Source organism: Oxyura jamaicensis, chromosome Z (genome assembly GCF_011077185.1).
Source record: "Oxyura jamaicensis isolate SHBP4307 breed ruddy duck chromosome Z, BPBGC_Ojam_1.0, whole genome shotgun sequence".
In the NCBI taxonomy this organism is placed as follows: Eukaryota; Metazoa; Chordata; class Aves; order Anseriformes; family Anatidae; genus Oxyura; species Oxyura jamaicensis.
In genome coordinates this window covers 45,743,561-45,756,051 of record NC_048926.1, presented here as the reverse complement: position 1 = coordinate 45,756,051, position 12,491 = coordinate 45,743,561, and the positions used below count along the sequence as shown (strand labels likewise).

Here is a 12,491-nt window from a genome sequence, read left to right as displayed (position 1 = left end):
TTTTTCTTTTTTTCTTTTTTTTCTTTTTTTCTTTTTTTCTTTTCTGATTCCTCAGCTTCTTGTCTTGTTTTTCTTAGCCATCCTCCTTACTTTGGGACAGTGGGAGCTTCTGCTGTCCCCTTATCTGCTTAACATATCCCCCACTGTTATGCCACTGTTATGCCTGAGCAATCACTTTTGAATATGCAAGGATAGTGAAATTTTTCCCCGCAAAAAACACAACTTTAATTCTCACTTATGATTCTGTGATACTGTGAGCATTAACACAGTGAGATAGGGACCAGGATGGGTATCCCAGTCTGACTTATTTACCCTAGTCTCTAAACTGATTTGGAACACCTAAGAGATTATCTGTAAGTGTGAATACCAGCTATATGGGATACAAGATGAGAGCCTCCTTGGAATATAGTTGCATCTGAGAGATCTCTGAAAGGAGATGACAGATGGCAAGGCTCCTTAAAGTTATGGGAGGTCTGCAACACATAGTGCCACTGGCCCGAGTTATAAGTTTGTGGTGGCAGAAGCTGGTGTACAAGCTGGGTAAGCCCTGTCATCTGAAACTACCTTACTGATTACAAGAAAGACTGTCTCTCTGCATTTTCTGTTTCTAACCTCCAGCAGCTATGCTGTGATCAGACCCTGACAGCCAGTGTCTGACCAGATCCAAATTAATGCCTTACAGGATTCACTGGGGTAACTGTGTAGTAACCCTTGTGTCAACTGAGAGAGGACAGTACAGCACACATAACAGTGCTGACATGTATTTCAGACCTTAACTTAAAACTTCTAAAAACTACTGGCACAGCAGAACAAAGACACAAAACCAGACTACCAGGTGTTGCCAGTAAATATTGTGTGACAAGACTAAGAAGAGCTATAAACACTCCATGCAAATAAAAGGTGCTACTTTTGCACACCTAGTTGATAATATTATCTTTTGTTGTGGGACACCTGTGATTATCATCATGTGAATTTTATCAGCTTTGTTTCTGTTGTTCACCTTTAGCCAAAAGTTAGAAAATCTGAATAGATATTTTTTTTTCTTTTATTTTGGCTTTACTGACACTGCAACTGACAGTCATTGCAATGACACAACAGACTTAAATCTAAACACAGAATGCGGCATCAGTTTTTGTTATTTATTAGTAGAAAAAGAGAATCCAGAAACATAACCCTGCTAAATGGCTTTCAGCAACCTCACTTCTAATATTTAATCTCAATGCATATTCAGTGTTGACAAGCCCGTTTTTCATCCCTAAGTTGAATAATTAGTATTTATGGAAATTAACACGTAAGATACACATATTTTTTTCTGTACATGACTTCATTTGTCAGGAGATGACATCATTCAGTGCAGTTAGAGTGATGACAGAGACAGATGGTAAATGATCATAGCAAAGGATTATTACAGTTTCTTTTTCATACTGACACGTTATAGAGTAAGATGCATTAACCTAAAAAATCTTTGGAAATTAAAATAATGAAATACCAGTTATATGGAGTTCACCATCAGTTTGTTTTTCTTATTACCTGGAATAAACACTTCAACCATAAACTGTCACCAGAACAGAGGAGAGGAATGGAAAGGAGAGGAGCAGAGGGGAGAGAAAGAGAGGGGAATGGAGGGCAGAGGAGGGAAAAGAATGGAAGGGACACAAAACATACTCCTAAGCCAGTATTAAATCTGAATATATCAAATGATATTGATACTAGATGGCCCATTATCAGTGATGGTCTAAGTTATCACTTGCTTCTAATATCTTTAACTTCTCCTTAGTTCCTCTAAGTAATTTGTTGTAGTTGTTGTTGTTGTTTTGCTTTGGTTTGGTTTGGCTTTAGGCTTAGTGCATTCAATTCTAAAGTTTTGTCAGGAACAGAATAAAAATTAAAAGCTGGTGATAACATCAGTCACAATAAAAGCCAACTATTTACATATTTGGTTTGAGAAGTAAAAGAATAGCTTTAGGAGAATTTCAAATAATCTAAGGATTGTGAAAGCATACTGAAATATTTTATATAACAATTAAATGAAGTTTTTATTTTTCTGCACAGATATAACCAGGACAGATTTGTGTCATATTAAGTAATTTTTTTTTAATGATTTTTTTTTTTTTCATCAAATAGTTGTGAATTAAGCTTATATCATTGTGAAGAAAATCTGTTTAGAATCCAGCATTCATTGCACTAATAGGAGGAATAAAATGATGGTGGGAAAAAAAAAAAAAAATAATAATAATAATAATCCATTGTGGTGGGCTTCAATACATTAAAATAAATCTGAAGCACAAATCAGTGTCTTTCTTATGCTCTCTCCCAACTCTTCCTAGCAATTCCAGCATTATTTGATCATAATTTGATTCTAGAGAAGACTCCTGAGTCTGTTTTGTGTCTGTGTGTGTTTTGTTTTGTTTTGTTTCTGAAAAATAACAAATCTTCTTCAGGGAAGGTTGTTTATTGTCATTATCATCATCATCAATCATCAATCATCATCATTATCATATCATTATAGTTGTTGTTGATATTATTTCTTATGTTTTATTGGATAGAACAATTTCTGTGGGAGGAAGAGGTCAATAACTATTTCACCAGTGTTTAAAGAAAACAGGTTAAAATACGCCTCTCTTAAGAGTCAGAGACCAAGTGCATAGAGTTACCTCCTTTCTAAAATCGAGTGTTACATTTCTCCTCAGGTTTTACTTGTTGCCAGTAACCAGTTGAATGCTGATTTCTGCTGAATGGCTCTTTGGGGGGGGAAGAGGTGTCTTGTCACAGACTCTATTTCTGGAATTTTTTTAAACATTTATCAACGCAAACAATTGTTTTAAATATAAACTGCTTACTAGATATGCAGAAAGGCTTCAAGAGCCAGTATGGATGATAAATTTTCTTTACCAGACTTTTCAAGTATCATGAGTCCATAACAGTTTCTGAAGAAGTAATTTTAAGACTGGTATGTTTTCTAAATGATGAAATTATATTTTTTTTACAAGAAGAGTTCTTGAATGACAACTATGAAGATTCAGGAGACTCCACCAGCATGACTATTTTTATTCATTAAAAATGCAGATAAAATTTGAAGTACATTTTTAAAATGCTCATATGAAAGAATCCAAATGAAAACTTAGTGATTCAGCCTTCTGACAGCTGTACCTAACAGCAGGCCTTCCATGTCCCTACTGTCTTGCCCTGTTTAAGAAAAGGTCAGAAATACTGGAAGAAAAACCTATACATGTGTGTGTACAGTTATGGAACACTTTTGTTGAAACTTGTATTTGAACCTTGTAACGCAGGGAAGACAAACACAGGAAAGGAGAAATGACAAAGTATTACTAATGCAATAGTATGCAAGAAATCATGAATGGCAGTAACATTGTCAAAAGGACTTGAAGAATGAACATGGAAAAACTATAGAATCATAGAATCATGAAACGGCTTTGGTTGGAAGAGACCTTAAAGGTTCCCTAGTTCCAAACCCCTGCCATGGGCAGGGATGTCACCCACTAGATCAGGTTGCGTGGGGCCTCATTCCACATGGTCTTGAACACCTCCAGAGATGGATATCCACTGCTTCTCTGGGCAACTTGTTCCAGTACCTCACCATTCTCTGAGTGAAGAACTTCCTCTCAGAGGAAGAAGATGGGGAAAAACAACCTGGAAGAACAGAGATTTTTAAGGTAAAAATGTTTAATTGCTGAAGACAATAGTTATTGTTATTATTATAGTTATAGTTATTGTTATTATTATTAAAAACATGTATCTTATTTAACTATTGCATTTTGTGTCATCATGCACTCTAGTCTGGTCATAGATCCCAGCCAAACTGGAACTCCTAAAGTTAGTCTGATAACAGGTTTTAATTAGTATATCCCCAGCCTGTAGCTATCTACATTTCTTGGTATCAGACTAAAGCTAATTTTTAAAAAATGTATTTTCTTTGTTAATAAAAATAAAATAAATAAAATAAAATAAGATCATAAAATATTAAATTAAATTTAAAAAAATAAAAATAAAAAAAAAATACCAATAAGACTCTTTGTTCAGCTTAATAGCTGAACTATGTATTGTTATATATATTGTATATATTGTATATATTTATATTAGTGTAATTTACCTCTTCATCCTCCATTTCTCTAGCAACATAAAACATTTAAGCTTTTTTACACCTTTCTGCTTTATCACCACCTATATATTTTTTATGTTTTAACACAAAATTCTGCACTCTTGAATTCAGTAAAAGATTCAGAAACACCACACAAAACACGTGAGTCTTATGACTGGTCCATACATTTTCTAGCAGTTGTAGCTATGTTTCATTTCCAGGCCTATAACTGTTCTTCTGAGCACAGAGGAAACACATGAAGGATCAACTTCGATTTTACACTTCTCTGCACTATGTGCAACTTTTCCTTACAAAGTGTTATTTTAAAGTGAACCTTTCCCCTGGATAAAGAAGATGAGGTTTTTATATTAGAAGTACTTGTTGTCTGCATGACTGTGCCTTCTGCAGAGTCCCTGGCATTAGAAAAATAGTGGACTTTGCTTTTGTCTTGTTTCTAATGTTAGACTTTTACTGTTTCTTTTTGTCTGGGCTCTTTTCTGCACTCATAAATATGGAGAAGATTATTCTGGAAGTTGTTGAAAAACACATAAAGGACAACAAAGCCATTAGTCAGAACCAACATGGGTTCACATGTCTAACTACCTTATTTCCTCGTAACAACCTTATTTCCTCCTATGAAAAGATCAGCTAGCTAGTTGACCAGAGGAAGCCAGTCGATGTAATCTTTCTGGACTTCAGTAAAGACATTGATATTGTTTCTCACAGTATCATTCTGGACAGAATGACCAGATGGAAGCATAATAAGATGGGTGAAAAATTGGTTGATGCATCTGGCCCAGAGGGTTCTTGTAAATGAAGTTACACCAGGCTGGTGACCTGTCACTAGTGGGGTTCCTCAGGGCTCCATTTTAGGAGCAGTCCTCTTCAATGTTTTCATAAACAATATGGATGAAGGACTTAAAGGTTTTATAACATGTTTGCAGACAATACCAAACTGGGCAGAGCTGCTAACTCTGTCAAGTATGATGAGGCCTTGCAGACAGATCAGGACAAATTAGAGCTGGGCAATCACCAAAAATATGGAGTGTAACAAGAGCAAGTGATGAATTCTGCACCTGGGAAGGGGCAACCCTGGTAATATGTATACAGACTCGGAGGCAAGATACTGGAGAGCAAGCCCACGGAAAGTGATATGGGGGTTTTGATTGACAAGAAAGCTGAACACGAACAGTGTGCCTTGGTGGCCAGGAGGGCCAACCGTACCCTGGGGTGCATCAAGAACACCACTGCTAGCTGGTAAAGGGAAGGGAATGTCTCGCTCCACTTTGCACTGGTGCAATCCCACCATCAGTACTGTGAGTAGCTTTAGGCACCACAGTATAAGAAAGATATAAAGCTGTTAGAGAGTGTCCAAAGGAGGGCAACAAAGATGGTAAATGGTCTAGAGGGGAAGATGTATGAGGAGTGGCTGAAGTCACTTGGGTTGTACAGCCTGAAGAAGAGGAGACGGTGGGGAGGTTTCATCACGGTCTACAGCTTCCTCACGAGGGGGAGCGGTGGAGCAGGCACTGATCTCTTCTCTCTGCTGACCAGTGATAGGATGCTAGGGAAGAGAATCACAGAATCACAGAATCATAGGATCATAAGATCATAGAATCAAAGAACCATAGAATGGCCTGAGTTGAAAAGGTCCTTAAAGATCACATAGTTTCGACCTCCCTGCTCTGGGCAGGGTGGCCAACTACTAGAGCAGGCTTCCCAGATCTGCATCCAACCTGGCATTGAATACCTCCAGAGATGGGGCATCCACAACCTCTCTAGGCAACCTTTTCCAGTGCCTCACCACCCTCTGGGTGAAAAACTTTCTCCTAATATCTAATCTAAATCTCTTCTGTCTTAGTTTAAAATCATTAAAATCATAAAATCATAGAATCATAGAAACATTAAGGTTGAAAAAGACCTCCAAGATCATCTGGTCCAACCATTCCCTTACTACCAATATCACCCACTAAACCACGTCCCTAAGTACCATGTCCTACCTTTTTTTAAACACCCCCAGTAAAGGAGACTCCACGACTTCCCTGGGCATCCCATTCCAATGACTAACAACTCTTTCTGAGAGGAAATATCTCCTAATTTCCAACTTAGGCCTCCCCTGCAGGAACTTGAGGTCATTCCCACTAGTCTTATCACTGGTTATCTATGAGAAGAGGCCAGCCCCAGTTCCCACAACCTCCTTTCAGGTAGCTGTAGAGAGCAATAAAGTCTCCCCTGAGCCTCCTCTTCTCTAGACTAAACAATCCCTGTTCTCTAGGCGCTCCTGACAAAAGTGTATTCCAGACCCTTCAGCAGCTTTGGAGCCCTTCTCTGGACACCCTCCAGGGACTCGATGTCCTTCTTGTACTGAGGGCCCCAACACAGAACACAGTACTCAAAGTGCAGCCTCATCAGAGCATAATACAAGGGGATGATCACCTCCCTGGTCCTGCTGGCTGTACCATTCCTGATATGAGCCAGGATGACGTTGGCCTTCTTTGTCACCTGGGCATACTGCTGGCTCATGTTCAGGTAAGCATCAATCAGCATCCCCAGATCCCTTTCCTCTGCACAGCTTTCCAGTTACTCTGCCCCAAGCCTGTAGCACTGCATGGGGTTGTTGTGGCCAAAGTGCAAGACCCAGCACTTAACCATGTTGAATCTCATCCCATTGGCCTCTGCCCATTGATCCAACCTGTCCAGGTCTTCTGCAGGGCCTTCCTACTCTCCGACAGATTGTCATTTCACCCCAGTTTGGTGTCATCTGCAAACTTACTGAGGGTGCACTAAATTCCCTCATCCAAATCACCAGTAAAGATATTAAAGCGGATGGGCCCAGAACCAACCCCTGGGGGACACCACTGATGACCAGCTGCCAACTGGATTTCACTCCATTTACCACTACTCTCTGGGATGGCCAGTGAATTTTTAACCCAGAAAAGAGGGTGCATGTTCAAGCCATGGACTGCCAGCTTCTTCAGGTTAATGCTATGGGAGACCATGTTAAAGGCTTTGCTGAAGTCTAGGTATACTATATCAACAGGCTTTCCCTCGTCCACCAGGTGTATCACCTGGTCATGGTAGGAGATGACAAGGGTCAGGCAGGATTTGCCTTTCATGAACCCATGCTGACTGGGCCTGATACCATGGTTGACTTGCACTTGTTGTGTGATTGCCTTCAAGATGACCTGTTCCATCAGCTTTCCTGGCACCAAGGTCAGTCTGACAAGCATGTAGTTCATTGGATCCTCCTTATGACACGTTATAGGTGGGCATCACATTAGCAAGTCTCCAGTCATCTGGGACGTCTCTAGTTGAATCTGACTGCTGACAGATGATGGGTAGTGGCTCAGCAATCATGTCTGCCAGCTCCTCAGAACCATTGGGTGGATCCTCTCTGGCCCCACGAACTTGTGACAGTCCAGTTGGAGCAGCAAGTCTTTAACTGTTTCCATCTCAACTGTGGGGGGTTTCTTTTGCTCCCCATCCCAGACCTCCAGGTCAGCAGGCTGAATACCCTGAGGGTAAGTGGTCTGGCCAATAAAGACAGATGCAAAAAAGGCATTAAGAACCTCAGCCTTTTCCTTACCTTCAGTAGACATGTTCCTTCCTGTATTCAGTATAGGATGGAGATTCTCCTTAGCCTTCCTCTTGCCATTAATTTATTTACAAAAACATTTTTTTTATCCTTAACCACAGTGACTAGGTTGAGCTCATACTGGGGTTTACCCTCGCTTATTTTTTTCTCTGCATATGTTGAGAACTTCCTCATACTCTCCCTGAGTTTACTGACCCTTCTTCCACTGGACATAATTTTTTTTTTTTTTTTTTTTTTTTTCCTCCTGAAGCTGCATCAGGGGCAGAGACCTTACAGCACTTTACAAATACCTTAAAGAAGTCTAGAGCAAGGTGGGGATCAGTCTCTTCTGCCAAGCGTGAAGTGATGAGAAAATAGCCTTAAATTATTCCAAGGGAGGCTTAGGAAAAATATTGGAATATGTTGCCCAGGGAAGTAATTGAATAACTATCTGTGGAGGTCTTCAAAAAACATGTAGATGTAATATTTAGTGGCATGGTTAACTGGTGGACTTGGCAGTGCTAGGTTAAAGGTTGGACTAAATGATCTTAGAGGTCTTTTACAATCTAAATGATTCTATGATTCTATATCATAGAAGAGTTACGTCCACAGTACTGTTCTGACCTGTTATGGTGTTCTACTGTTCTCACAGTACTGGTGACCTGTTCTATAGCCACATTTGGCTAGCATTGCATTGCAGGTATTGCTAACCTGAATTTTGTTTATTTAACAATTAAAATAATGTTATTATTTTTTTACCTATGTGAAATACATAATTTTATTGCAATGAATTAAATTTTAAATTAGGAAGCAGTTCTCAACTGGCAATATTACAACATTTCAGAACATCTATCTAGAAACTGGTACAGTTTTGATGAAATTGTGTTTTTCTGATCAAAAATATTGTCAAAAGAATTCTTTACTAATACAACTATAAATTCACCTCAGGCCTGGTCTTTTTCTGTTCTGATTTCAGATTTCTCTTGATCTTACCAATGATGGAATGTTTGATGTTCCAGTTTATGGAACATAAAAGGAACAAGAATACAAGATACTTTTCTTCTTGCAGAGATTATGCAGTCTAATGATTTGAATGAAGGCTAAAAGAGAAATGATCTCCATTCCTAGCAGAGAAAATAGACATGAAGGAAGTGAAAGCTGTGTAATGTATTATTTTTTACTGACTTATAGGAGAGATTAGGTGTACTGATTTAAATTTTAAAGAAATTACTTAGCATTTGTTTACTTAACTTACTATATTAACATGAATGAATTGGAGCAGTAACTACTAGGATTGTTTATTAGCCATCTCTTGAAAACCTGTACTTATCAGTATTCATTAGAATTAAGCTGTCACAAAGTTTTCATGCTTTCATTAAAGAAATATTTTTCTTTAGGAAAGTCTGTGATAGAATATTTTTTCAGTCTTCTTTAAAATCTGCTTTAAACATTATAGCAACAAACTTTTTAAGTAGTATTTAATTCATGTGAAAATGTGTTCAATTTATAATCATTAATGACCTTGTACTTCATTGAATTTTTATTCAGTTTATCCAAGAGCATGATAAACTTTAAATATTGAGTCTGATTGTCAATCAGAATCAAATGGTTTGAAATAGTCCGCTGTATACCTATTATCTTCTCACGTCAAGTCATCCAAATTTTGTCAAACTACCTCAAAAAAAACCTGGCCAAGCACATCAGTTAATAAGTATGATAATCATCCACTTTTTTTCACTACACATAGCTGAATACATAATTGTGTTATCTCCATATGTTTTTATTTGCATTAGCTCTGAAATTGGATTTTCAGTTCTGCAGGGCAGTTTTCATACCTTTTTAATTGAACAATCCATATTAAGTGTCAACAGAAAAGTCTGTCTAACAAAATGCACATGAAAGTGCAACTCGCTGAAAGGAAAAATAAATAATAATAATAATAATAATAATAATTTTTAAAGGACACAATAAAAAGCTATTTTTAAGTATTACATCTCTCAATCTTGATTTTAGGCCAATTAATGTTGATGGTACTATCATTAAATAACTCAAAACAGAATATCTTTGTTGAGTTCACTAATTTTTATCTTAATTTTACCTATTCACATCAATATGTTTAAATTCAGTGACGACATGCAGACATACTGAAAATAAAAAATGAAGCTTTATTATCCTGAACAGTCACCAGGTTACACATATCAATGAAAAGCATTTGCTCTAAAAAAAAAAAAAAAAAAATGAAAAACAGATAAATCAAGATGTTTGTAACAAGAATAGTTGTTAAAGTTATAGGCTTAGTATATTTTTGCAGAGAATAGGAGTTTGGATTTAGTTGTGCGGCAAAAGGTACAGGTGAAAGCTGTGTGAAGTGTTCTTAAATTATACCCATAATCTGGATCGCCACAAAAATACAGGGGATAAGCACCTGCTTCATGTTTCCTGTGTTTGCACTGCAAAAATGAGGAAACAAAACTGTAGAGAAATGTGACTAAAAATAACTTTATAAAGAGAAACAACATTACATTTTTGTAATTACATTGGAGAGGAAAGTTATCAGAAGTAAAAGAGATAATGTGTTAAAAGACCATCTGAGGCAATATTATCCAATTAGAGAATTCATGAATAATAAATGTTCTATTATTAATATGAATGTACAACCTCTCAGATAAAATTAGGTAAAGGGTTTGGAGATTTTTTTCCTCTGAAATGTGAAGAGCCTAAGAGCTGAAGGAGAAATTCCAAAATGACCTAGTAAGAAGAAAATTTGGAGGTAAGGGATATCTAATTTTGGTAAGATTAATTTACTGTGACTGTTTTTTGATGGTATTCAATGTAATATGCTTTAAAAATAATTTAGTTATCACAAATATTTTTTCCGTATATAATATTAAGGAGGGTTTCATATAAAGAATATTCATTTTTAAATAAAATGTTACTTGTTAATATATGATCCAGAAAGCTTATAGTCACAAAAATATTGTTTACAATTTAAAATGCTAGAGCAGTAAAGCCAATGAACATATCTCTGCAGACAATGTCCTCACCTGTAAATTATCACTCACTGTGCTTCCTACTTTTATGAAATGACGACCATAAGCACAACTAATACAGCAAACGCTAAACATTTCTAGCTTTCGCCATAATAAAACACACTGATGGCAGCAAGCATATTCCAGCTTCCTTCCAGAATGTAAATTATGATCTGGGTGTTGTTGCATTCTAATTTTTATGCACTGTGCCCATTCTGTTGCTATTTTATTATTATTTCAGAATGTACAAATCCTGTTTTAGCAGTACAGTATTTTCTGTTGGTTTCAGAGTTATAAAATGGCTTATATTTCTTATACATATTAGAAAGTGACATTACTCTAAAATAAACGCATATATATTTTTAATATTTTCATTTATTTTATTTCTGTTGGCATAGTATAGGAAATATACTTTCAGTGTAATAAGTGTTTCAAACAGCATGTTAAAACAAACACATCCATGGGCCAATGTGCTTCTAACTTCTTTGAAGGGTTTTGAATTAATATGTTCAAACACTTTCAACATGCCCCACATATTCTCAGAATACCCTCACTAATGACATACAGTTCAATAACTCAATTTCAACAAGACAAAACTCTTTCAGGATATACTTTTTTAGAAAATAATAATCTGTAATTTGATAAGAATATTCAAAACTTTAAAATGTTCTAATTTCATCCTGGAAAAAAAAAAAAAAAAAAAAAAAAAAAAAAAAAAAAAACAGTGTACCAGAACTTCAGAAATCAGATCATAAAATGATTTTGATCAAAAAAATTACTTTAGAATATATGTGTTACTATGGATACCTGGTTACTAAGGTTACAGTCAGACCTGTAAAATAATATAAGTTCACGGCGCATACTTGATAACTCAGAATTACAGTAAGAATATACATTTCTTAAGTTTGAATAATGATTTTCCTTCTCTGACTACCACTTCAGCTTTTCCATTATCCATTTTATGATAGTTATTCTAGATTTTTTTAAAGAGTGAATTTAGCACTTAATTATGTTATCTAAAACCCCCATTTGTTTTAATGAATTCAACCTTTAAAGCAAATAGTACAATCAGAATTGTAGTTTCTTGATGTACTTTGGGCTGTAAAGAAAATCTTTGAGATGAAAAACACAAGAGTGTCAAGCTATCTTAGATAACTCCAACACAAATAAGACTAATTTGGTCCACCACATCTCTTTCTGAAAAAACAATAATAATAATAATAATAATAATTTTCCAACCTCTTAATTTAAGAATAAATATAAATAAATAAATAAATAAATAAATAATAATAATAATAACAAAGTTCAGATGTTTATTTTAAAGTTTGTTTAGTACCACATGCTACCAAGCCCAGTAGCCCATAATATTATAGGCCCATTTTACCCCACTCATTTTACCCCACACAGATTACTAAATCACTTCATAGTACAGGAAAATTTATCTTCCTCCATCAGTTTTTTAATAATAACTATGTTTCTGTACATCCATTTCCCATTTGTAAAACACAGTCTAACATCTCCAACTATGTGGTGAAAAAGTGCTAGGTTGTGTTATCAAGAAGAGTTAAAAATACAATCAGTTAATACACAAAAAACACTGTCAGAACAGCCTGTGATCTGTATACACTGTATCCTCAGTCATTGAACAATATTAATAGGAAAAGGAAAAAAGAATTAAAAATAAATAAATAAATAAGAAGAGAGAAGAAGAGAGAAGAAGAAAAGAAGAAGAAGAAAAGGAGAAGAAGAAGAAGAAGAAGAAGAAGAAGAAGAAGAAGAAGAAGAAGAA

The 12,491-nt window shown here is 36.0% G+C and overlaps 1 long non-coding RNA gene across 1 annotated transcript in view; it reads left to right on the top strand.

Annotated features, from left to right (window-relative positions):
- Window positions 1–5,943, top strand: part of LOC118156660 — a 21,634-nt gene extending 15,691 nt beyond the window's left edge. The window contains exon 3 of the long non-coding RNA XR_004746368.1: window positions 5,708–5,943. This is a non-coding gene — a long non-coding RNA (uncharacterized LOC118156660). The remainder of the gene's footprint in view (window positions 1–5,707) is intronic.
- Window positions 5,944–12,491: the final 6,548 nt, after the last annotated feature.